This window comes from Dasypus novemcinctus, chromosome 27, assembly GCF_030445035.2.
Source record: "Dasypus novemcinctus isolate mDasNov1 chromosome 27, mDasNov1.1.hap2, whole genome shotgun sequence".
Lineage (NCBI taxonomy): Eukaryota > Metazoa > Chordata > Mammalia > Cingulata > Dasypodidae > Dasypus > Dasypus novemcinctus.
In genome coordinates this window covers 42057597-42082291 of record NC_080699.1, presented here as the reverse complement: position 1 = coordinate 42082291, position 24695 = coordinate 42057597, and the positions used below count along the sequence as shown (strand labels likewise).

General features: G+C 42.8%; 1 protein-coding gene and 1 long non-coding RNA gene across 5 annotated transcripts in view; one reads left to right on the top strand and one right to left on the bottom strand.

Annotated features, from left to right (window-relative positions):
• Positions 1-24695, bottom strand: part of NTM (neurotrimin) — a 1004227-nt gene that overhangs the window by 285936 nt on the left and 693596 nt on the right. The gene's annotated exons all lie outside the window — the stretch shown is intronic.
• LOC131276306 (uncharacterized) lies at positions 776-24695 on the top strand. Its single transcript, XR_009183790.1, has 4 exons — positions 776-970; positions 8293-8482; positions 23956-24065; positions 24495-24695. It is a non-coding gene; the product is annotated as an uncharacterized lncRNA (long non-coding RNA).

Genomic DNA, 24695 nt, shown 5'->3' with positions numbered 1-24695 from the left:
ACAGATAAAGTAGATACAACCCCAGGTATTGGTTCTTTTGAGGGTTAAAGAGACCCACTGGTTCTATGGTCATGGCAGATGGGGTTCACTGCCATGTCAGTTGGCCCTTCTTTGGAGCTGGTGTTTCTGCGTGATGGAACTGGACTCAGATGGGATCTCTTTTCACAAGACTTTCATGCTACTTTACTGGAATTGTAGTTGGTCCTGGGGTTTAAGATATATCTAGGGGATTTGAATCTCTAGACTGACAATATGATAGTAACTCCACTCTAATCCATACTCTATTCCTCCATCCTGTGGACCTTGGAATGGTTGTGTCCACTCCACATCTATATCAAGAGGGGGCTTAGATTCCACATGGATGCTGGATGCAATTCTCCTGCTTTCAGTTGTAGGCACTCTTGGCTCCCTGGTGTGGTGGTTGACCTTCTTCACCTCCATGTTAGCCGAGTGGGGTAAGTCCAATAAACCAGAGTGTAGGGGTTGCAAGTCTGTTGAGGTTCATACCACCCTGAATGCGCCCGATCTCATCTGATCTCGGAAGGATATAGGAATTCTAAGCCCAATTTTAAATTCAATTAAATTTTTTTCTTTCGGATAGACTATGTTCATATGTAGAGCAGGTTAAAAAATGTCTCCCAAACATTCATGTCCAGCCAGAACCTCAGAATATGAATTTATTCAGAAGTAAGGTATTAGTAGATGCAAATAAGGCAAGGCTCTATGAGATCATACGAGATCATAGAGAACCCTACATCCGATGGGAGTGTCCTTATAATCATGTGACAGCAAAGGATACAGAGGGGTACAGAGAAGAAGGCCACATGAAAATGAAGAAAAAGATGAGTGATATGGTCATAAGCCAAGGAATGCCCAGAGCTACCAAGAGCTGGAAGAGTCTCTCCTAGATCCTTCAGAGGGAGTGTGGCCATGATGACATCTTGATCTTGGACTTCTGACTTCCAGAACTGTGAGAGAATAACTTTCTGTGGTTTTAAGGTAACCAGTCTGTGGGGATTTGTTATGTTAGCCCAAGGAGACTAATACAGCAGGGCTGGCTTATACGAAATAAGTGTGAAGGGCCTCCCCTCCGGAAATGATCCATAAAAGTCAGGAGAAGGTAGGATATAAGAGGACTCACGAAGTCCTTGTAGGATTTAGAAAGTAGAGAGGAGACAAAGAAGGGAGAGGGTGCAGATGAATGAGCAATATTGGGAGATGTAGAAGAAATGGAAACCTTTTTAAAAAATTTCTTTCAGAGATACTTTCCTAAAAATTCTCTGATGAAGAGCAAATTATTAAAATTCTTGAAATATAGACACATGATTGAGTATATTTGATGAAGTAGGAAACCTTGAGGAATTTGTGTGGGAAAGGAGAGGAATGATAACAGATGAATCTGGTGTTGGTATCACTAAAACCTGGGCTGAAGCAGGGACTAGGAGAAGAGCTGGAATTTTCTACATTAACATAGTAAAGCATGTATAAGAACAAAATCAAAACAGATTTATAGTCTGATTTTCTAGAAACCTAAAATAAGCCATACAATTCCACTATATAGTATATATCATAAGGTTAATCACTGACAATATTTACAACACTGTGTGTGTTTTCTTTTCTTTTTTTTTCTTTTCCTTCAACTGAACATGCAGACAGCTCAAGTGTGATTAACACACGATTGAGGATAAAAATTTGCTCTTTTCTGCAGGCCTAGGGATTCCCATCCTTGCTTCATATGTAGCACACATTTCATAAATTTTGTGATAACTAACCCTGTAGCAGCACTTTCATTTTTCTGTGAGGGCAGAACGCAATGAACTATTCAAACGATTGTCCCAATGCTGCTCTACTGACAAAGCAAGCAATGCTCCCAAAACCCAGTTGTTGGCTGGTGGCAGTGCTGTGGGGTGATAGCACACTTTTATCATTTGCACTGTGGTCTTGGTGTAATATACGAAAGAACCTGTAGATTGCATTGAACTTGAACATATGACGGTTACGGATCATCTGGGTAAGAGTTAAGGACTTGGTTAGCCATGAGATCTTACTTCAAATGAAGAAAAGACAGGATATGCTGATTTATAGAAAACAGGAGCTTTCAATCATGATTTTAATGTCTGGGAACTAAGAGACAGGATATTTCCTAGTTCTGAGAGAACCTGACTCCCTCTTTCCTCTCTCTCTCTCCTCAATCCCCTTCCTTTCCATTTTCACAATCTCTCCCCATTAAAGTACCAAAGTTTAGACATGGGTATAGTCCAAAGATACTTTTGTATTCATTGAATAAAAATTAGCATTTCTTACTCAGTTTTACAAGGGAAGGTGTTTGCCATCCCATGTTTCTCCTCCCACTGCAAAAACAAGTTCTTAAATCAAAGTCTGCTCTTCACATTTACTCCCTGCCTCACACCTCTCTCCATTTCTGAAACTCACGGAGGCACAGCTGTCTTTCTGCTCTGGCATCATGAAAGATGAACCAGAGATTTCTTAGAATACTCCATCTCTGAACTGCAGCAATGGCCAATATGTATTAAGCATCTTCTGTGTGCCAGGTATTTTGCTAAATGCATACAATAAGTCAAGTCATGTGATCCTCAGATGCAAGTCTCCTAATGTAGGATGATTTGGATTTTGCAGATAAGGAAGCAAAGTTTCACAGAGATTAAGTAAAGGCACAAACGATACCCAGTCCTATGTGTAAGAGATGGGACTCATACACATTTCCTCTGGGATCTCAAGTCCATGTTGCTGCCTTGTTGCCTCTGTGCCTTTCCGTACCTGTGTCTCTCACTCTCTCTCTATTTCTGTACAGATCTCTCTATATATCTGCATTTCTATATTTCTACACCTGTCCCTCCTTCTCTCTCTCTCTCACATGCTGATGCACGTGCACACACTCACAAACACACATCTATACCTCTTCTTTGCTTGGCAAAGCTCACTTCTGAAGTTAAGCACTTTGAAAACACATGTTTACTTTTTTGCTTTCCTTGCCTGTTGTCCCGAGCTGCAGCCGCCGCTCCTCATGCCACAGTGATAGTGGTGCCAAAACCTGCTTTTCTTCCACTCTAATAAACATGTTTCTATTCATTGGCAGGTAGTGTGTTTGTTTATGTGATAGTCTCATGCTATTCAAGCCTGCCCAGATCATGCGTTAACTCCTCCAAGGCAGTGGCTCTCCAGAAATGAGCCCTCCAAGAGGTAGCCACAGCCACTTGGGTCTCCCTGGGCTTAGAGGTGGTTCTAAAGGAGAGCGGGTGTCTTAGAGAGATGAGACAAGGATGTGAGTGGGCTAGGACATTAACAGAACATCTGGTTCCATTATCCTAAAACAAATGTAGTGGCAATAAAAGGTGTTCAAGTGAGAAGACTTGAGAATGAAGATTGACAGTCAATGATAGAGCCATATCTGATCCCACTCAGGGCCAGTCCTATCCTTTGGAATATGGCTCACTTGCTTCTAAAACATTGCAGAGAAGGTGGATCCTCTCTGGTTTCATTTGCAGGTTCTGCCAGGTTTTCTCAAATCCCTATACAGTGCTGACCTCACCCCAGATACTTGATTTAATGATGCCAATGCTATCCCCTTTCACAGATTAGGAAAACCAGGCATAGAGAGGTTAGGTGCCTTGATCGAGGTTAGACAGCTAGAGAGGATGGAGCCAGGTTTTAGACTCAGGGAATTCACAACACCATGCTGATTCCTGACCAAAGGCCACTCCTTTCAGATATGACTGAGACACATGAGCCAATGGATAGGAATTTCAAATTCTTCTCTAAATATCTTAATGAGGAAAGGCATGACATAGTACATGTGCACCAGGTTTTCTGTGTGACCTTGGATGAATTATTCAATCTTTAAGAGACTTGACTTCCTTGTCTACAAAATGGAGATGCTGATACCATCTTTATAGAGTTGCTGTGACGGTCAGATGAGATAATCCAGTTAAGACCACTGACACTGTGACTATTGGGTTCCCTGTAATGTATAATAAGTGTTGTCCTTTGTTATTGTTATGATTATTAGCATTATTAATAATGTCCATCCCTGAGCATGCAGTAAATGTGACAAGATTTTTCAGAGGACTACAGAGAAGCAAAACTACAACAAAACCAAAACAAACAACATATTCATTTGATGTGGATTTCAGCCCGTGAAAACCATTCTTAAATCGTTATTGTTTGTAGAAAGCTGAATGCCTAAAGGTCCACAGCAGTTATATTACTGGCAGAGCATCTTCTCCACAGAGAGCAGAAAACCTTAAAGAATCTCCTTGTACCTACTTCCAATTCCTTGGGTTCTCTTCAGGCTCTGATTTCTACTCAATTCCCACCACTTTACCCCACCCCTTCAAATGCCTGAGGAGAATGTGGCCTCTCTCTAAGCCAAACTCAGTGTATACATGCATCACCTTCTCCCTGGTGTGGGATATGTCTCCTGGGGATGAGCCTCCCTGGCACCGAGGGATTACTACCAAGCACCAACTAGCAATGTAACCAGAAAAAGACCTTGACCAAAAGGGGGAAAGGATAAAGACAAATGAGTTTATATGGCTAAGAGACTTCAAAGTGAGTTGGGAGGTCATTCCAGAGATTATGCTTATGCACGTCTCAGCAGGATCTCATTGACTGCCCCAGTAAATATTGCCTCAAATAGTGGGGCTCCTGAGTGCTCTGGAGACATCCAGGCACTATAGACAGGGATGACAGCTCAGGAGTTTGCTGCCCTGCCAGTGGGCCCTACTATGGAATTTATGCTCCCCAGAGTGACAGAGTTGGACACCGTTGTGGTTTTCCTATGCATGGCTCTTCTGCCTCTTCTATTTTAGCCTATGCTTAGCACTAGAGTTGTTAGGTATATGACCAAGAGACTTAAATCCCTGGGCTTTCCATGTGCCAGTCAGGCCCTGAATCTCAACAGAGTTGCAACATCTACTCTCCAGTTCATTGGACTCACCCAGGACTACCGACAAGGACATGATGATGGACAACCACCATCCCAAGGAACAGAGAGAGTCTACAACTTCAAGGAAGATAGTCCATTCTTCTGACCCATAGGATCTAAGCCCCCTCTCAGTTAGAGGAAGAGTGGTCATCACCATCCCAGAACCCTCAGGATTGGGGAACAAATGATGAACTGTAGTACACTTACACTTATTCTACTATGCACTTACTGTTATTCTAGCAATTGAAGCACTTTTATCATTGATGTGGAGGCAGTGTCACCAGAGGTTGTGAGGGGAGGGAGAGGGAAAATAGGTGTAATATAGGGGCATTTTAGGGCCATTGGAACTATCCTCAATGATGTTGTAATGACAGATACAGGACATTATATATCTTTTCATAGTTTACAAAATTGTGTGAGAAAGAGTTTAAACTTCAATGTTAACTATAATCCACACTTACTGGCAATGCTCCAATACGTGTTTCATCAATTGTTACAAATATACTACACTATGGAGAATGTTATTAATGTGGAAGAGTGTGGGCGGGGTAGGGAGTGGGGCATATGGGAATCCCCATCATTTTTAATGTAACATTTCTGTAATCCAAGTATATTTAAAAATAAAAAAGTATTAAAACAAAACAAACAAACAAAAAATAACAAATGCCTGAGCAGAGTGGCCATTGTGTTCTCCAACTTTCCCACTGCTTGGCTAATTTTGAGCTCTGTCCCTTGCAGGAGGATGCTTATCATGTTCTACTCCCTCCATTCAACTCTTATCTAAGATAATTATTGGTCTAGGTCTATTATAAACTACACAAATATATAGGTTATGTTTTAGAATTTTCAAGGTATAACCAAAAGTGATTTATTTTCCCATTCAGATAGAACCCATGATAATGTTTCCAAATCTCAAGTTCATAAGTTTGTGTGTCTACTCTATTCCTTCTCCTCCCCCATCTCAGCTCCGTGTGCCTGGAATAGTCTCTATTTAGTTCATTTACCAGCTGCCAATAGGATCCAGGAGAGGAAAACATTCCTCATTGGAAACTAGCTGTGCCTCCATCTATGTCCCTTTCCCTGAAGTGGAAACCATTCCCATATAAAAGGGATACTTTGAATAGAACTGGGGTAATAATTGCAAAGTTGCTATGATCTCTTCATAGAATGGGATTCACATCAGAGTATCTTCAGAATTCTTTGGCTCTTTTCAGCACCTGTGATTCAAACTGTGATCATCTGTGCTCATGTGCTCATCCAATAGTAGGTGTGGGCACACGGCTTAGCAGCTAGATCCACCACTTGGCTTAAAAGAACAGATTGTAAGGAATTAATCCTGATTCTTCTCTGATATGCATAGAGAAGACACAAAAACCCAGGTCCTCTGTAAGTGGCTGAGGCGATGAGTACCTGTGGGAGCAATTTGTATATTCTAATTTAACTTAATTTACCTTTTATTTTATTTTAGTAAACGCTTTCTTTCTTTTTTCTTTTTTTTTTTTTCCCAGGAATTACTTCACTTGCTATTGTAACTAGATCCTAAAATTCAATCCAGCCAGTCTGGTGGGGAATTGGCATCTGGCATTGTTTGGGCACCTATTAGGGCAATCAGAACAGGGAAAAGGAAAGAACATGTATTAAATGCTTTCTGTTTTAGGAAACACCTGGGCATCTTTAGAGACAATTAATTCTCCCTTACAATTTTTGAAGCAAGTGTTTTTTTTTTAATTTTCCAGAATGGTATTTGGCTCTTGGGTAGCAGGGGAGGAAAGAGTATTTCTTCTTGGATGATTTCATGTTATTTCAACCTTATGAGGTCTGTCATTCTCATACTACCCATTACTTTCCCCCAACCCAAGTAAATACCTGAAGGCTTAGTCCAGAATTCCACAATCATTTTTCTGTTTTTTGGAAGGAGGAGGCAGAATGTCCATATAGGAATTAGCTTTCTTTGGCGCTCAGATTCTCTTTCCTTGGCCTTGCCTTGACCAGTTAGTAAGAATAGTTGTAAGAGTCGACAAAACTTGAATCCAGCATCTGGATTTCTCCTTGATTTCTTTGTGACCTGGCAAGTCCTTTGCCTCATTTTCATCACCTGAATAGTGACTATCTTATGTGGCCAGGCTCTGGAGTCTGATATCGTTAGATCAAATCTCAGCTCCACCACGGATTAACTATGCGAACTTGGCAGGTTACTTGACCTCTCTAAGCCTATGCCTCTTCTTTGGTAACTGAGACAATGGCAGTCACTCCCTCATCTGGCTATTGTGAGCATTGAATGAAATCATGCACGAACATGATGATTAATTTTGATGTGATGGATATATCACTGCAATTAGCGGTTTCCAATCAACTGCAACGTAAATGTAGCAGAAAGCTATCAAACAATGCACAAATGAGATGGATAATACTACAAAACCAATATTGTATTATTTTTATTTTTATTACTTTGTGTTTTGCCTTAGGCCCATTTTATACCATAGGAAAAGGAATCACAGAGAGTCCTCCATCTACTTACGTGGAGCTTTGAAATACTTAATAAATCTGAGAAATAGACATTCATGAAACATTAGTAAAGATTAAATGAGGACTCACACACACACATACACACACTCATTGATCCTAGAAAACCTGAATGTGCAAAGAGAATTAATTCTGCTATTCTGCCTGCCTCATAAAAGGAGGACAGTGGAAAGAAGGAAGCCTCCAAATCAAATAACATTTCCTTCAAATATGGAACTTGGTGTGAATAAGCGATTGACTTTTCAATTTGGTGTATTTATTCTGGTACATCAGATTTCCTGTCGCTTCTTGCTATGGATCAGTCTTCTGGAATAAACAGGACTAGGCACACCTCTCTGCACCCTTCTCTCCTTTCTCTCTTCCTTTTTCTGATAAACAAGGCAGTACTGGGGCTGGTGACAAGATGTGCATTTTCAATGGATAAACTGCCATTTACATTATGAATCATAGAGAGAGTGGTGAAGAATAGTGTTTAAACATTACTCTCTAAGCGGCAAAATAAACCAGAACTCCCAAACTTAGAGAGGATGCTGGTGTACAGTGGAGGAAGGAAGGAAGGGAGGGAGGGAGAGAGAAAGGAAAGTTTCCAAATTGCATTCATGCCAGTTCTTACTTGGGGAAATACTGAGACCATAGCTTTATGAATTAAGGGTTAAGAACAAATTTGGCTTAGTGAATACTCCTCTGAAAAAAAGTCTGTTGAGATTTAAAGAACATTTTTCTAACCCAGTTATATGTTTTTTTTTATAAACCAATACTTACTTTCCTTTAATTATTAAGTTATTTTCTATATAATAGGACTGATTTTTTTTTTTGTATTTTAGGGGTGAAATTTCTCCCACAAATTTAATCAATCCTCTTGCCTTCAACCGATGTCCAGCCTGGATGCTGAGCATGGAGCCAGCCCATGGGATTCCTTGGCGACCTCACTGGAAAGGTCGGGCCCGTTCCTCCAGCTTCCACAGCCCTGAGTCTAATTCTCAGGGATCAGAGTGCAGTGAGCAGCCGGCACTGGTGAGCTACCTCCAGTCCTTTCTGAAATAGACTTGGCACTTGAGCAAGCTCACACATGGTCTGCCCTCACAATCCAGGTGGGGATAGTTGAGGTGAGTGACAAGGAGTGGCCAAAGTTTAGGCAGAACTGGAACTCTTCTGCCACCTACTTCCTGCCTGGGTCCTGGGGGAGCAGAAGGGGGCTGCCCACCAGGGCACTGCTTGTCCAGGGTGTTCTTGCCATCCTTTGGGTTCCTTGCTCCTAACCCCAACCTCATCAGCAAATTATAGCCTTAGAAAAATAATGACACACAAAGAGAGATGAGAAGGGCACACTAGCTCACTGAAGCCAGAAGCCCTCCTCCCTTCTTGTACTTGCAATGGACTCACCAGCCCCAGACCCCACAGGGGCTGAAATCACAGGCTACCACTCTGCAATAGCACATAGCGATTAGGAGCACATTTTCGGGATCTAGAATCCCTAGGTTCCAAACTCAGGTTCTAGTCTTAATTTCTCGGGGATTCCTCATCTCTAATATGGGGATAAAACCAGCATCTGCCTCACAGTGTTGGTCTAAGGAATGAATGAGTTAATAATATATGGAAAGTACTTGAAATACTGCTGGGCATAAAAAGTGGCAGTATTATTTTGTTGTGATTATCATTAGCAGATGAATAAAGGTATCTGTATTTATCTATCAGTATGACTGAGACTCAGAGAGATTAAGTAACTTAGTCAAAATCACAAGGCTAAGGTTCTAAATGAACCATGTCGGCCTTTAGAGCTCAAACCCTAAACCACAAATAGGGTGCCTTTCCCTATCTAATTCAGCTGACAAGCCACACCAAGACTCCTTCTACCTCCAGCTCCTGTGTCTCTGGCACAGAGAAGCCTCTGAGTTATCAAGCCATGTTTATTGAGTTCCTATTACTTCGAGCACAGAGATAGACAATAAGGTGGAAAGTGCCAGGCCGATGGTCTCTGGAGGAGATTCTTTCAGCAATGATGGGTTATGAATTCTAGTCACTGTGTTCACTGCTGGAGTAAGAAAGAGATGGCACCTGACAACCAGGCTCTTCCCATCAGGTGGGGAGGCAGACATGAGCAAGCAACTACAGAAATAATTGCTTAGTTGTAACATGTGCCTCCAAGGAGAACTGTGTGCTGTGAGACTGTTTATGGAGGCAAATCCTCAATGGGAGCATCAAGAGAAGCTTCCAGGAGGAAGTACCATTTCTACTGAAATTTAAAAGAGGGAAAGGAGGTGGCCAGGTAAACAAAGGGGTGCCGTCAAGCTATCCATGAGCGGACAGTCCCAGAGCCAGAAGAAGCTGAGCACAGACACTTGATACCAGCATGGCTGGGGCACCTGCTCCAGCATTAGACAGTTTTTAAAGGGTTGGGTTAGTCCATGCAGGCCACGAAGATCAAGCTGTGGAGTGTTCTGTTGCTCTATGAAGAGGTCAAGGCCTCTCAGCAGGCCTGTGGTCCAGACATGTTCACATTGTCTTAGTTTGCCAGAACTGCTATGACAAATATCACAAGATGATTTTGGCTCCACAACAAGAATTTATTGGTTCACAGTTTTGAGGATAGAAGACCAAAATCAAGATAGAGGCAAGGCTCACTTTCTCCCAGAGTCTGTAGTGTTTTGGTCTTGTCTTGCTGCTATCCTTAAGTTTCCTTGGCTTGCATCTTTGCTGCTTATCTCACGGGATATCTTTTCCTTGTGGTCTGTTTTTTCAGTTTCTGCTGACTTCCCTTTCTCCCTGGTTTCTTCTCTTTTTTAAAATTTTTTTAAAAAAATTTAATTGTCATTTTTTTAAAAAGATACACAGATCACAAAAAATATTACAATAAAAAATATAAGAGGTTCCCATATACCCCACACCCCACCTCACCCCACTCCTCCCACATCAATAGCCTCTTTCATCATTGTGGCACATTCATTGCATTTGGTGAATACATTTTGGAGCACTGCTGCACCACATGGATTATAGTTTACATTGTAGTTTACACTCTCCCCTAGTCCATTCAGTGGTTATGGCAGGATCTATAATGTCCAGCATCTGTTCCTGCAATATCATTTAGGACAATGCCAAATCCCGAAAATGCCCCCACATCACACTTCTTCTTCCCTCTCCCTGCCCTGGCTTCTTCTCTTTATCAGGCCTCTAGTAATACATATTAAGGCCCACCATGCTGTAGTTGGCCATAACTTAACTTAAAATAACATCTTCAGAAGGCCCTATTGATAAATGCGTCCACACCCACAGGAATGGAGATTAAGATATAGAGCATGTTTTTCGTGGGGTACATAACTCAACCTACCACTCACATTCAGGTCCCACATTTCTCCCCAGCAGCCCGGACTTGAGAGGCAGTCTCCTGCTGCTTACCTGTGGCTGGATAATCCTCACATGAGCCCCATGCAGCATGACAGGAAAGAAGAGACTGTGTCTTCCCTCCCTCTCTTCTCTCATCCTTCCCATTCTCCTTCTTGTATTTTCTTTCTAAACCCTAAATTCACCCAACTGTGTCACACTGCCCATGGCCTCAAGAAGGCACATACCAGTGAGCAAATTTCTGATTGCCTTTTGGGATGGGTCACCCAAGAAACTTTGAAAGGTCAGTAGTAGGGTACTTGGAAGGGGAATGCTGCATTTTTTTTTAAATGACCTGGTAAAGAAGCTGGAGATCTTTTTGTGTTGAAAACTCTCAGATAGCCCACACAGAAAGAGACCCCAGCAAAGGGATGTCCCCTCTTCCCAGCAGGTGGGCCTCCTAAGCTTCAAACGGGAAGTACCTTCAAGGGACAAGGGCATAGGAGCCGCACTGAGCAGAAGTGCATATCCCTCTGCAGTTTGTCCTTCTTCCCCACACCACGTCTCTGTCTGAGCACAGTCCTGTGCCCGCGTCCCTGGACAAGTTTCATCTCCTGCCAGGTACATCACCAATGTAAGTAAAGCTTGGTCTCAGACGAGTGCAGGGGCAGCAACAAACATCTTCAGTGGAGCTGACCAGGACCGAGGTCCCATGCAGGCACACACCTCTCCCTGACAAAGCTGCAAGAAAGACCTCAGAGGCTTCACGAACTATTTTTCTGAGAGGGGAGTTGAGCCTCCGTTTCCTGGCAGTGTTGCTTCTGGTCTTCCTGTGCTTTACTATCTCTGTTTCTGCCTCAGTTTGTCCTTGCTCAGGGAAGAGCAGCCTTCTAATAGAAGCCTTGTCTCAACAGCAGTGACGGGAAGGTTTCCCCTGTCCTTTTCCTCAGAAATGATCCCAGGTCATCAACCCCCTCCAGATGATTGTTTCCCATGGTCTCCTCCCCTGGACCTTCCGGTAAGGTCTTTCTCCAGGGATCGCTGGTCAGGTTTTGTGGTTTTTTTTTTTTTGAGACATACTTTATGCTCTGATTTTACTGTTTATTTTTTTTTTGGAGATGTGGCTCTTTAAAATCAGGAGGCTGCATCTCTCTCCATATATTTTCCTTCAATTACATATCCCATGACCTAGTCATATCTGAAATAAAAGAACTTCCTTTCTTTAGACTCAAGATGAATAACAAAGTATAAACCACAGTTCTTTACCAAGCACAGAAGCCTCCCCTCTTAGTAGGTTAGACTGGAATCCCTTAGAGGGTGAGGTTTCCCACACAGCACCTGCATAAAGAGGTGCCCAAATGGAGAACTGGAACCGTAGAGTGTTAGAGCTGCCCACAAAGGGACAGTTCGTACGTTTGCTTGTCTGTTGGTGTTGATGTGGTCAAGAGGCTAATGCTGAAACCAAAAGATCTCTACAGAGTTTTCTCAACCCTGGGTCCCTGAGCCATGGTCCTGCCATCTGGGCCCAACCACCCACAACCACAAGTGGGGCTTCCCACACGCAGGCTTCAGAAGGATGCAGGCATCATGACACAAAGCACAAGACTCCTTCTGTTCTGAGGGGTGAGATGAATTTGATCTTTTTTTCTTTTTCCAGAAGTGAACAAAGCAGAGCTGCAAAGTCTCCACTGTCCCTGCTGTTCACCCAGGGGTGCAATACCTCTATTCTTGGGGCTACAGAATAGCTTAACAATTCCCTACACAGAGTCTAGGGTTGTGCACGCTGCGTGGACCCAGAGATCTTTACAGAGCACAAAAGATAACCTGCTCTCTGTGGGGGACGCTTGGGCCATGCCTGGTAGCTGGAGGGAGGGGGAAGGGGTTTAGGCATGTCTGTGGGTGTCTACTGCTGTTCAACAATGTACACCTTCAGATTCAGCAAAACAGAGGAACCCTGTGCATGAGGTAGCAATGTTTACAGACTCTCACATGTACCTCTAGGGCTCTGAACTCATCCAAAAGGTAGAAAAATAAGTGGTCTCTTTCTCCCAGACATTTTTAATATGTCTGAGTAGAAGCAGGCATTCAAGTATAAACCTGTGCATGCACAGCTATGTAAGTGTGGTTGGAAATGCATTTGAAGGAAAAAATGAACTCATTATTAATTAACTAATAGGTCAGTATAGAAAGTGAGATATTAGGTATATAAGGCTTATCAGTCAGGGATCTCCAAAAAAAAAACAAAACTAATAAGATCAATAGAAAATACACACATACATAAAGAGATTGCTTTTAAGGAATTGGTTCGTGAAATTGTGGGGGCTGGCAAAGTTTGAAATCTGTAGGGCAGGAGAGTAGGCTGGATACTCAGACAAGAGTTGATGTTGTAGTCTTGAGGCAGATTTTCTTCTTCTCTGGGAAATCTCAGTTTTTACTCTTAAGGACTCCAACCGTTTCACTGAGGTTCTCCCACATTATCGAGGGTAGTACCTTCTACTTAAAGTCAATGTATTGCAGATGTTAATCACATCTACAAAATACCTTCAGAGCAACAGTTGGACTAGTATTTGAGCAAAACCTGGGCACCACGACACAGCCAAGTTCACGCATAGCTGATTCACTCAACTTTGACTTCAAGGGGAGCTTTCATTCCTGTCAAGCACAAACTAGTGTCAGTCTCTATTTTATCATTAGGGGAAACAAATAGAATTCTCTTCTCTCTGTCTTGCAATAGTTTTGTGGGAAACAGTGGGTCTGAGAGAAAGGCAGCTTGGGGCAGGCACATATCCTGGCCTGAAGGGGAAGAATGGGTCCACAGAGTTCACAGATGACCCAGCCTAGACCACACTAGAGTCAAGACTAAAGCAGTGGCTATATAGCTCATATATTCTCAGGAATGTCAGTGATGGCTCTGGCTGACTTTTCTAGCTTTGAAGGTTCAGAATTCTGATTTGCAGAATTTGGAGGTTTTGTTTCAAAATGAATGATGGGGTTGGGTGAAAACCTTTGAAGGAAGAAGAAAACGGCATTTGAGGAAGAAGCATTGCTTTCCAAAAACCTGGAGAAAGAATTTTCAGAAAGTGCTCAGGACCCAGCATCAGGAGGGCCCGGACGCTGTGCTTGAAATTGACCTCGGGAAGTGGATTTGGCTCAACAGATAGGGTATCCGCCTACCACATGGGAGGTCCAAGGTTCAAACCCAGGGCCTCCTGACCCGTGGGGTGAAGCTGGCCCACACACAGTGCTATGCATGCAAGGAGTGCCACGCCATATAGGGGTGTCCCCCGCCTAGGGTAGCCCCAAGTGCAAGGAGTGCACCCTGCAAGGAGAGCCGCCCCATGCAACAAAAGCACAGCCTGCCCTGGAGAGGTGCTGCACACACAGAGAGCTGACGCAGCAAGATGACACAACAAAAAGAAACACAGATTCCCATGCCACTGACAAGAATACAAGTGGACACAGAAGAACACACAGTGAATGGACACAGAAAGCAGACAACTGGAGGTAGGGGAAGGGGAGAGAAATAAATAAAAAATAAATCTTAAGAAAAAAAAGAAATTGACCTCAACATCAAAAGTTAATTTAGTTAACAGGATAAGTCTTTCTTCCTAAGAATACATGCCACAATCCTGCTCATTCTGTCTAGATTGGCTGATGCCCATTTCAGAGTCCAGTCCGTGAGGGCACTGAAGACTGGGCTTAGGCAAAAGAAGTTAAAGCAGAACTCAGGAAATAGACAAATATATTTCCCAATTCCAGATCTGTCACTTATTTGCTCTATCAACATGGACAGTAGTTTCTGGGCTCAGGATTCTATATAAGTAAATCGGGAATAAACGTGAATATCCTAGATTATTGCAAGAGTTAAATGAGTTAGATCATATTGTGAATTCTGACACAGAGCAAATGCTCAATATGAGGGAATAACTAAATAAAAGATAGATGACAGATAGGTAGACAGATAGATAGACAGATAGATAGATAGATGATAGATAGATAGATGATAGATAGAGATGACTGAGAGATGATAGAATAAGTGAGGGTGTGGTAGCACCTGAGACTCATGGCACCAGAGCCCCTCGCCATCCTCTGTAGAGTACCTCAATCCATCATGTGCGCTAGCCAGGAAGACACAGAGAACACAAGGAAGCCTCTTCTGTGGATGATCTATTTTCTGTATTCAGCATGTTCCCAGAAACCTGTTGTCCCCAGGAGAACAGGTGAAAGTCTGACACCGTCAAAAAAAAGAGGAAGAAGCTTGCTGCTTAATTTTTTATTAATGGTATTAACATTTCTTTGCATAAGTCATTAATCATTAGGTCAAATGAAAGGCTTATGTTTATTCAGAGGCTAGAATAATTCACAGTGGAAAGGAGGTCTATTTTCTCCATTGGCCGTTAGAAGAGATGTGTTGTTAGATGGGAAAGAGAGCTTTTCTTTACCCCTTTCTTATCTATTTATTTAGTTTGCAAAGAACAGTTCATTCAATTTAACAAACACTTATTGAATGTCTTTGACTAAGATGGATATGGTATGTTTTCTGTAGTGGACAAACTCGGAATAATAACAATAATGACAAAATAGCAAAAATGGTTAGCATTTCTTGGGCACTGACTAGGGGCCAGTCACTGTGCTAAGCATTTCAGATGCATCTATTTGTCTTATTCTGTCCTCAAATCCTTTAAAAGAGGCATTTTCATTATCTCTGATGATTTAGTCCAGTGGGGAAAGAAGACAGCTGCTCTGATGACATTCCATTTTAGATTTTTAACTTTATATGAACTATATTTCTATGCCTAACCTGTACATAGACAACACAGCAGTATCCTCTCATTTTTTTTCTTTTTCCATCCAAAACACTGCTGGGGAATCTCTGATGGATTTCTCATCAGAGGTGGGAAATAGAAGTTCAGAAAGCTCAGAAACATGGTCACCTGTCCCAGGAGCTCTAAGAAAGTGAGCTGATGGGCCAGGAATTCTGAGATGTAGTATTGCCACCTTGAACCTTGGGAAGGAGAAGGGCCGAGAAGGGGAAAACTCACCCTTGCTCCAGTCGACTGATGCTGAGAACTTTGAGACCTGTGCTTCAAGGAAGCCCCTGTTCCTTTCTTAGCTGCACTCAAATCTGAGAGTTACGTATACCCCATGCATTTTTTTTTTTAGGTAGTGGGGCCAGGAATTGGACCTGGGACCTTGTATGTGGGAAGCCAGCATTCAGCCACTGAGCCACATCAGCTCCCTGTCCCATGCCTTTTTTGTTGAAGCACATTTAAAGAAATGGTGGACTAATGACAGAATAGAATATTAAACAACCCTTAAACACATGTGTTTGAAAAATACTTGCGTAAGAAACCATAAGCTGATTCTAAGGGCATGCACCAAAATACTAGCTTCAGATATCTTAAGGTGTGGAATTATAAACTGAAAAATGATATGCTATTAATTTTTAAAGAGCTGGTCTAATTACTAATACATCTGTAAGGGCAAGCTCCATTACCCCGCTCCTTCCTCCTCCTTTCTCTCTTCTACCTCTTCCTTCTTTGTTTCTCTTCTTCCCAACAACACTGTCAGCTCTCCTTTTTACTTCATTTCCTTTACAGACCAACTACCCCCAAGGAATGGCAGCACTTGATACTTTAATGAACAGAGTGATGGGTAACTGCTTATCACAGGAATGCTGTATCCCAACAATAAGCAAAATCCACCAACAGCCTGATGAGAAGCTTTAAAGCTGTTTTTACACAATGAAAAGAGTCTTTGCCCTCATCTCACACCGTCTCTCTGCCTAGGCTCCACAGAGGTACTCTTGGGGAGAGCTCAGAACACTCAGGCAGTGAAGTCTCCTCAGCAGCCTCACACTATCCAGCCCCCTGCTATGGCAACCACCTGTCTTTCTGCCCAAGAATATGCCCATGGGTGTCAAAGGGGACATGGTTCATTTTCTCTTATAGCCGTGGTCATCTCAGGGATGTGGAAATAAGGAAATACTCTGATGCACCAGAAGATGCACAAAGAGATACTATTGAATGATAATATTCGGGAGAGGCATCTTCTTCCTGCAACTGATCTGCCTACTGATTTCTACAATTAATATTTCCTTTTGTCTTAGGTATCCTATCTCTGATATATAGAGTGTCATGTCTGTCCTGATTCCTATATACTGCTGCACTAGCAAAAACTTTAACACACAAAGACTTATATTGTCTTGAAAGAAAGAAGTACACATAAGCAAAGTCTTCATCACGTAAGCCCTGCCACAAGCTAAGATGATGTGAGCCTGGGTGGTAGCAAGTCATTTTGCAGCTTCACAGTGAGGATTTCCAATGGTAGTACACACATGTTTTGTGTGCACACACACGTGTACACAAAGGTGCTCATGTGTGTGCACATGCACATCCCTACACATAAAAATTTTGCAACTGCCACAAAATGTGGGATAGCTATACAATGGAATGTTATTCATCTACAAAAAGAAATGAAGCACTGCTACCTGATATAATGAAGATGAACCTCGAAACCATGGTAAGTAAAAGAAGCCAGTCACTAAAGACCACACATATTGTATGATTCCATTTATATGAAATGAGCAAAAAAGGCTAATCCACAGGGACAGAAAGTAAATTGGTGGCTGCCACATTCTGGGAGAAGGGAAAATGGGCACTGACTGTTTAATTGGTGTGGATTTTATTTTGGGGTGATGAAAATGTTTCAAAACTAGATAGAGGTGGTAGATGCACAATGCTGTGAATGTACTAAACACTGAATTATTCACTTTGGCTTTAAGAACAAATACACTACAAACACACGTGATAACATGGATGAATCTTGAGAACCTTATGCTGAGTGAAGCAACGCAGGCATTGAAGGACAAATACTACATGACCTCAATGATATGAAATAAGCAAGCTGCTTCAGAGAGCTAGAGACTGGAAGATAGGCTTACAGGAAATCGGGGGGTGGAGGAAGGATGTGAGCTGACGTCTGCAGGGGTGGAATCTATGCTGAGCTGGCAGTAAGTATGAGCACAAAGAAGAGATAAAATAGGGGCAAGGGGTTGCCTTTGGGTGGGGCTTTGCGGGTTTGAGGGGGGCTGGGGATGGGCAGATGGGTAATATTGCCCAAAAATTGGGGGGAGGGAGGGGCAACATACGAACATAGGAAAGTGTCAGGTGTTGGTTGAGAGTAAAATGCTGAGAAAACAGTATTAAAAGGTTACCTGTTTAGGATGCTCGGAGGGGAGGGTCTGATGCGGGATGGACTCCTGGGGAATGTCTGAATGCTCATTTTGCAAGGGTGGGTTGTACCATTGGGTAGAGACCCAAGTAGTGAGAGTGGGGGTGGACCCACATCCTGGGGAGGACTAATGCCATCAAATAGAGGGAACTGTATCTCTCGAGAGAAAGGGCGGCTCCCAGGGCATTAGGGCAGTTGAGCAAGTCAAGCCGTCAACACTGTTGCAAGTATCTCTGGACGTGGCTCCTCAGGAAATGGAGATTGGCTGTTGCTGTGGGCCCCAAGGGGAGGGGAAAATGGATGTTGAATGGATGGAACCAAGGTAAATGTGGGGGCAAGAGAGGAGTTTCGCAAGAGTACACAAGGATGGATATAAAACATGTAATATTACACCAAAAACATAGGGGATGGCAGACTAATAATGTAAACCATAATGTAAAACATAGGATAACTAAAAAATTTAGAAAACTGTATATCCTAAAGTATGGACCACAATGTAAGCACAGATGTCACCTTGTTTGAAAGCTATTGTCTCAGAGTCTGTACATCAGTTTCAGTAAATATGATATGAATAAGTTAAAAGATTATCTCTGTGGAAGGGAAAAGGTTTTACGGTCGATGTGTAGGAGTACTGTATATTGTATATTATGAATTACTGTGATCTAAGGCTCTTGTGAAGAGAAGTTCAATAATTAGGAAAAAAGAAAAGAAAAAGATAGGATGTAGAATTTTTCCAAATCAATATGTATTCTATATCTAACCTTTAAACTCATCGCTATATTCCATTTTACTAGTAAGGGAAACCTGACATTATATTGGGCTTCACTTTTCAGGAAGTTTTGGATCACAGAGTGGTTCAACAATGGCAGCAGAGGAATACTGGTATGGGATGTTATTGACAGGTGATATATGGTTGACAGGGAGTTATACAGGGCATGTGTCCAGGGTGCAAGGAAATGTTTGGATATACTCATAGTAGAAACAATTAAAAACAACAGCTGGGGGGCTACTGGGTTACTGGCCGGGGGGGGGGGCTCTGTCGTGGTCCCTAGGGGAGCAGCAGCAGTCCCCCAGGTGCAATGGTAAAGACCAGGAAGGAATGAGGGTCCAACAGTGAGCCCCTGATACTAACGACTATGCTTGTGAGCCTATACACCTGAAATAAGAACAAGGCCTAGAGCAGCACTGTGCTTAAGAGTTCCCTCCTGACAGCCTCCATGTTACTCAAATGTGGCCAGTCTCGAAGCCAAACTCAGCATGTAAATGCAATGCCTTCCCCCCAGCGTGGGACATGACACCCAAGGATGAGCCTCCCTGGCACCGAGGTATCACTACCAAGTACCAGCTGATGATGCAACTAGAAAATGACCTTGAATTAAAGATTCAATGTGGACCAGCAGAATATCCCTGTATACATATAATAACAGGAGTTAAAAATGCTGTTTGACCTAAATTAAGGGGGAAATGGAAAGGACAAATGAGTTTATATGGCTATGAGTCTCTGAAAAAGAGTCTGGAGGTTGTCAGAAGGATTGCCCTTATGCACACCTGAGCTGAGTCTCAGAGACAGATAAAGTAGATACAACCCCAGGTATTGGTCCTTTTGAGGGCTAAAGAGACCCACAGGTTCTATGGTCATGGCAGATGGGGTTCACTGCCATGTCAGTTGGCCCTTCTTTGGAGCTGGTGTTTCTGCGTGATGGAGCTGAACTCAGATGGGATCTCTTTTCACAAGCTTTTCATGCTACTTTACTGGAATTGTAGTTGGTGCTGGGGCTTAAGATATATCTAGGGGATTTGAATCTCTGGACTGACAATATGATAGCCACGCCCTGACCTCAACAGACTTCAGCTCCTACACTCTGATTTATTGGACTTACTCCACTCAGCTAACATGGAGTTGAAGAATGTCAACCACCACACCATGGAGCCTAGAGTGCCTACAACTGAAAGCAGGAGGATTGCATCCAATATCCATGTGGAATCTAAACCCCGTCTTGACATAGATGTGGAATGGACACAACCAAGCCAAGGTCCACAGGAAGGAGGAATACAATAAGGATCAGAGTGGACTTAATGATATTCTATTCATGAACTATTGTGTTAATAATCAAGAAAATGTGGCATTGATGTGGAAAAAGTGGCCTGGTGGCTGCTGGGTGCGGGGAAGGGGAGGAAGAGAAGAGATGTGGAGGCATTCTTGGGACTTGGAGTTGTCCTGGGTAGTGCCCCAGGGACAACTGCCAGATGTTGTATGTCCTCCCATGGCCCACTGGATGGAACGTGGGAAAGTGTGGGCTATGGTGTGGAACACGGGACATGGGGTGCAGTGATGCCCGGAGATGTACTCACCAGACGCAATGGATGTGACATGATGATGGGGGAGAGTGTTATTGTGGGGGGAGTGGTGGGGTGGGGGCGGTGGGGGCGAATGGGGACCTCATATTTTTTTAACGTAATATCTTTTAAAAAAATCAGTAAATTGAGTAGAATTTGGAAAAATAAATAAATAAATAAAATGGTTCATTTTATGTTATGTGAGCTTCTCAGTAAAAAAAATTCAAGCCCCTCATAACTGGGCATCTGCTTTTTTAAGCTACTCAGCTGTCATGAAAGGCCACTTGTCCCAATAAGAGCTGGCCTTCTTTAACCAGGGAATGATTCTCAGGACAAAGTGGAATTGGGCTCGTGATATATTTCACTAGACCAGAACTTTCTATTGTTTGCATGATTCTTTCATCTGCACTCACTACCACAGATGCCCTGTGATCAGGACAATAGGGTCCCAAACTTGCCCTGCATGTCTCATGCCATCACTGGTTTCTCCCCTATGATAAAGCTATGGGGATGATGGACTTGGCCCAGTGGTTAGGGCATCCGTCTACCACATGGGAGGTCCGCGGTTCAAACCCCGGGCCTCCTTGACCCGTGTGCAGCTGGCCCATGCACAGTGCTGATGCGTGCAAGGAGTGCCGTGCCACGCAGGGGTGTCCCAGCATAGGGGAGCCCCACGTGCAAGGAGTGCGCCCCGTAAGGAGAGCCGCCCAGCGGGAAAGAAAGTCCAGCCTGCCCAGGAAGGGCGCCACACACATAGAGAGCTGACACAACAAGATGACGCAACAAAAAGAAACACAGATTCCCGTGCTGCTGACAACAACAGAAGCGGACAAAGAAGAAGATGCAGAAAAAAAGACACAGAGAACAGACAACTGGGGTGGGGTGCTTGAACAGAAAATAGTGGCTAAAGGCCATAATGGGGAGCCACTTTCCAATCCAGCAGAAACTATAAAATGAACCCAAATCAACAAATTGTAAAATTCGCCTGAATCGGCATTCAGAGGTCCACACAGGGTCACACATTCTGCCGGGGAGGTTTCTTCTCTACATATTGGGCACCAACAATTGTACAGCCGTGGAGGAGGGGGCATGCTGTCTGTGAGGTATTGCCTGTCTTGGCTGAAATGCAGGCTCTTTCCACGTGAAAAGAGGTGGGAAGAGCTCCTTCTACTCTGGGCAAACATGTTACTGTGAACCCACATGGTTTGGAGGAGGAAGAATTGGGTCAAATCCTAAATCAGAAGACGGTATCCTTAATGTCATGTAGGAGTTTGGAGACAAACTCAAACCAGGCTGTCACCAGAATATAAGGACAACTCAGCAAATTACAAAAAGAAATGCCTTGCAGCTGTCTCTTTGCCCCTAGAGTAATATAAAGATTACTGGGTCTACTTCTTTGCCTTATCATCCCCAAATATGTCCCTGCCTCTAGAACTCTTCCACCTGAATCTAGGCCTCTTTGAACTTCCATTTATGTGACAGAGACACATGGCAAGTACATGGATAAGTTCAGAGAATGAAATATTATTCAAAATATATTTATTGTAAGCACCAACTGTATGCCAATCAGAGTTCTAGGTACGAGGGAGATAAGATGAACAAGACAGGCAGGGACCCTTTCCTCCTGTGGATTTCGTCTAGAGGAGATGACAGATTATATAAATAATTTCTGAACTACAAGATTACTGAGTGTTCTCAAAATATGTAATAAGGAAACCTAACTTTGTCTTGAGAATCCTGTTCTTCCTTCAGTGCACAGTTCAAATACTTCTCAGTAGTAGAATCAACCACACTCCATCTATCCTCATAGCACTTTGCTAGTCAAGTACGTATTTATAGAATGTTGATAGATTCTATGATTCTTACTTTCTCCTGCCTTATAAAGTGGATAACTATGGAGAGGTATTTCTTGCCAGACAGGGCAGGGCCCTCTCTTCCTCCGTGTCATGGTCCCAGCACCAAGTTCAAACGCTTTTTGTTTAAGAAGGGAAATTCTTTCCTTCTGTTGGGTGGGATGGCAGTACCCAAGTGGGAAAGCTGACAGCAGTTCCTTTGAACAAGCCCAGGGAATGTTCGCACAACATTAAAGGCACTCATGGAAAAGACCATGATCCCAGCTGCCGGAACACAGAAGCCACAGCTGGAAGTGGGAAGCTCTCAGTGATTGAAGTCAGGGTTCATGTCAGCGTTTGTTTGTCAAATTGTTCCACTTTGCCAGGAAGCAAAGCCTCTGGGGTCTCTGCAGTGAGGTGAGGGACCCTGCAGGAAGTGTAACCCTCCCAGAGCATTTCCAGTTACAACAGCTTTATTTGTTCTAGAAACATGGTCACACTTCTCAGGTAATGCAGAGCCCATGGTCCTCTCTCACAGAGTAAGAACAGCATGCTAATTTGATATCTGTGATCAGAGTAAAGCATTCTCTCAAAGTTCTGACCCAATGGAATTCTTCATATTGGCTGAGGTTAAAACAAGTAGATGCTTACCCGCCTTTCAAAGGGTAAGTTAGCAATCACATTATAAGACTTCTTCCACTATCCAGCATTTAAGGAATTGCATTCACTTGGACCTAAGACCATCAACAGAAAATTAGACCTTCCTAATAATTGGCTTAAAACTGATACTCATTTCTCAGACTGAAAATCTAACTGATATATAGGCCTCCTTACAATAAATAACATTAATATAGTGAGTGTCACAAGGTTTTTTAATCTGCTAATATACATTATTGACTTGATTTTTACATAACAGATATTCTCTCCATTTACAGATGAAGAAACTGAGTTTCCAAACAGTTCAGTGCTTCATGCAAAGTCACACCACTAGAATATAGTAAAGCCAGAATTAGCCCTCATGTCTCTGGTTCCAAACGCCCGGTCTTTCCTCTGTTATTCAGAATTGTCCAGTGATACAGGAACACTAGTGCATGCCTGCCCTGGGTCTTAGTCATGCTCCCTTTTCTGGTAACATTTAACTTGGTGAAGCAAGACTCCTAAGCCCTGGGTTTGCTAATGATAACACATCTATACCTACAGAGTGACAGAAATATATCTTGGGGAATTACAGTTTAATAAGTTCACAAGTCAGCACATTAATGCCAAGAGACAAAAATGAAGTGTATGGCTGCCTGACTAGCTAAATGTGCTTAAGGTTATTCAAAGTACTTTTGAGGGGATTGGATGAACAAAAGTCCTTTGCTCTAAGCACGTTAGACTGAGTCTAGTGAATGTCTTTCATTTCCACACTCATATCTGGCTATACCTGGATTCTTCTGCATTTTTCTCCTATTTGCTGGCTTTCATATCTGAAAAACAAAATAAAAACAAAACAAGAACTGATTCCCCACAATCCTGCCAAACTAACACACTCACACACACACACCTCTGCACACCGACTCATGAAACATCTTTGAGGAAGTGTAGATCCAAAAAACAAAAGGATATAGGGTGATCTGAATCTTTCACACAAAGAAAGGATCCACTCCAGATAAATGTAACCAAAATGCTTCCCTGCTTAAATTCTGGATATGGAAGAATTCAGCTTGTTTATTTTATGAAGAGAAGAGCAAAACTAACATTTACTGGGTGTCTATTATTTTGCAGAAATTGTTTCTACCTTTCTCAAGCATGGATCTAGCTATTATTTCTTCTTTTTACCACTAAGGAAATCAGATGCTCAAGAAGGGTACTCATGGCAACAGAGTCATAAAGAGGTGAGTCGAAATCTTAGCCAAAATTTGAAACCAAAGCAGATGGATAGATAAAAATATGTTTCCTTCTCTCAAGACCTGAAAAGGTTAATTAGGTCATCTACTGGCAGAAGAAATGATTCCCAAAGATACTGAAGAAGAGAAAGTTTAGAGGACTTTGTTCTTGAATTTAAATGGCTGGAGAGTTTCATAATTGGCTCCCTCTTATTTGTCCTATGGCCTGAGGGTGGGTTGGGGTCAAGGGCCCTCAGTATAGTGAGGAGCCTCCCAGGGAGGCCTGAGAGGAAGGGGTGATGTCCAGGACCTGGGACACATTGTTCTGATCTTATACCCAACATTTTTTATGACAAGTTGTTTTAGGTTGTCAGGACTGCCATAACAAAATACCACACCCTGGGTGTATTAAAACACAGAAATTCTTTTGTTTTCCAGTTCTGAAAGTGGAAATCTGAAATCAAGGTGTTGGCCGGGTGCGGTTCCTTCTCCTCCACAAGGCAGAATCTGTTCCATGCCTCTTCTAGCTCCTGGGGGTAGCCAGTACTCCTTGGCGTTCTCCCCTCTGTCTCGGTGTCCACATTTCCTCCTAAAGATACAACTAGACATACTGGAATAAGTATGCTCGGTGTGACCTCA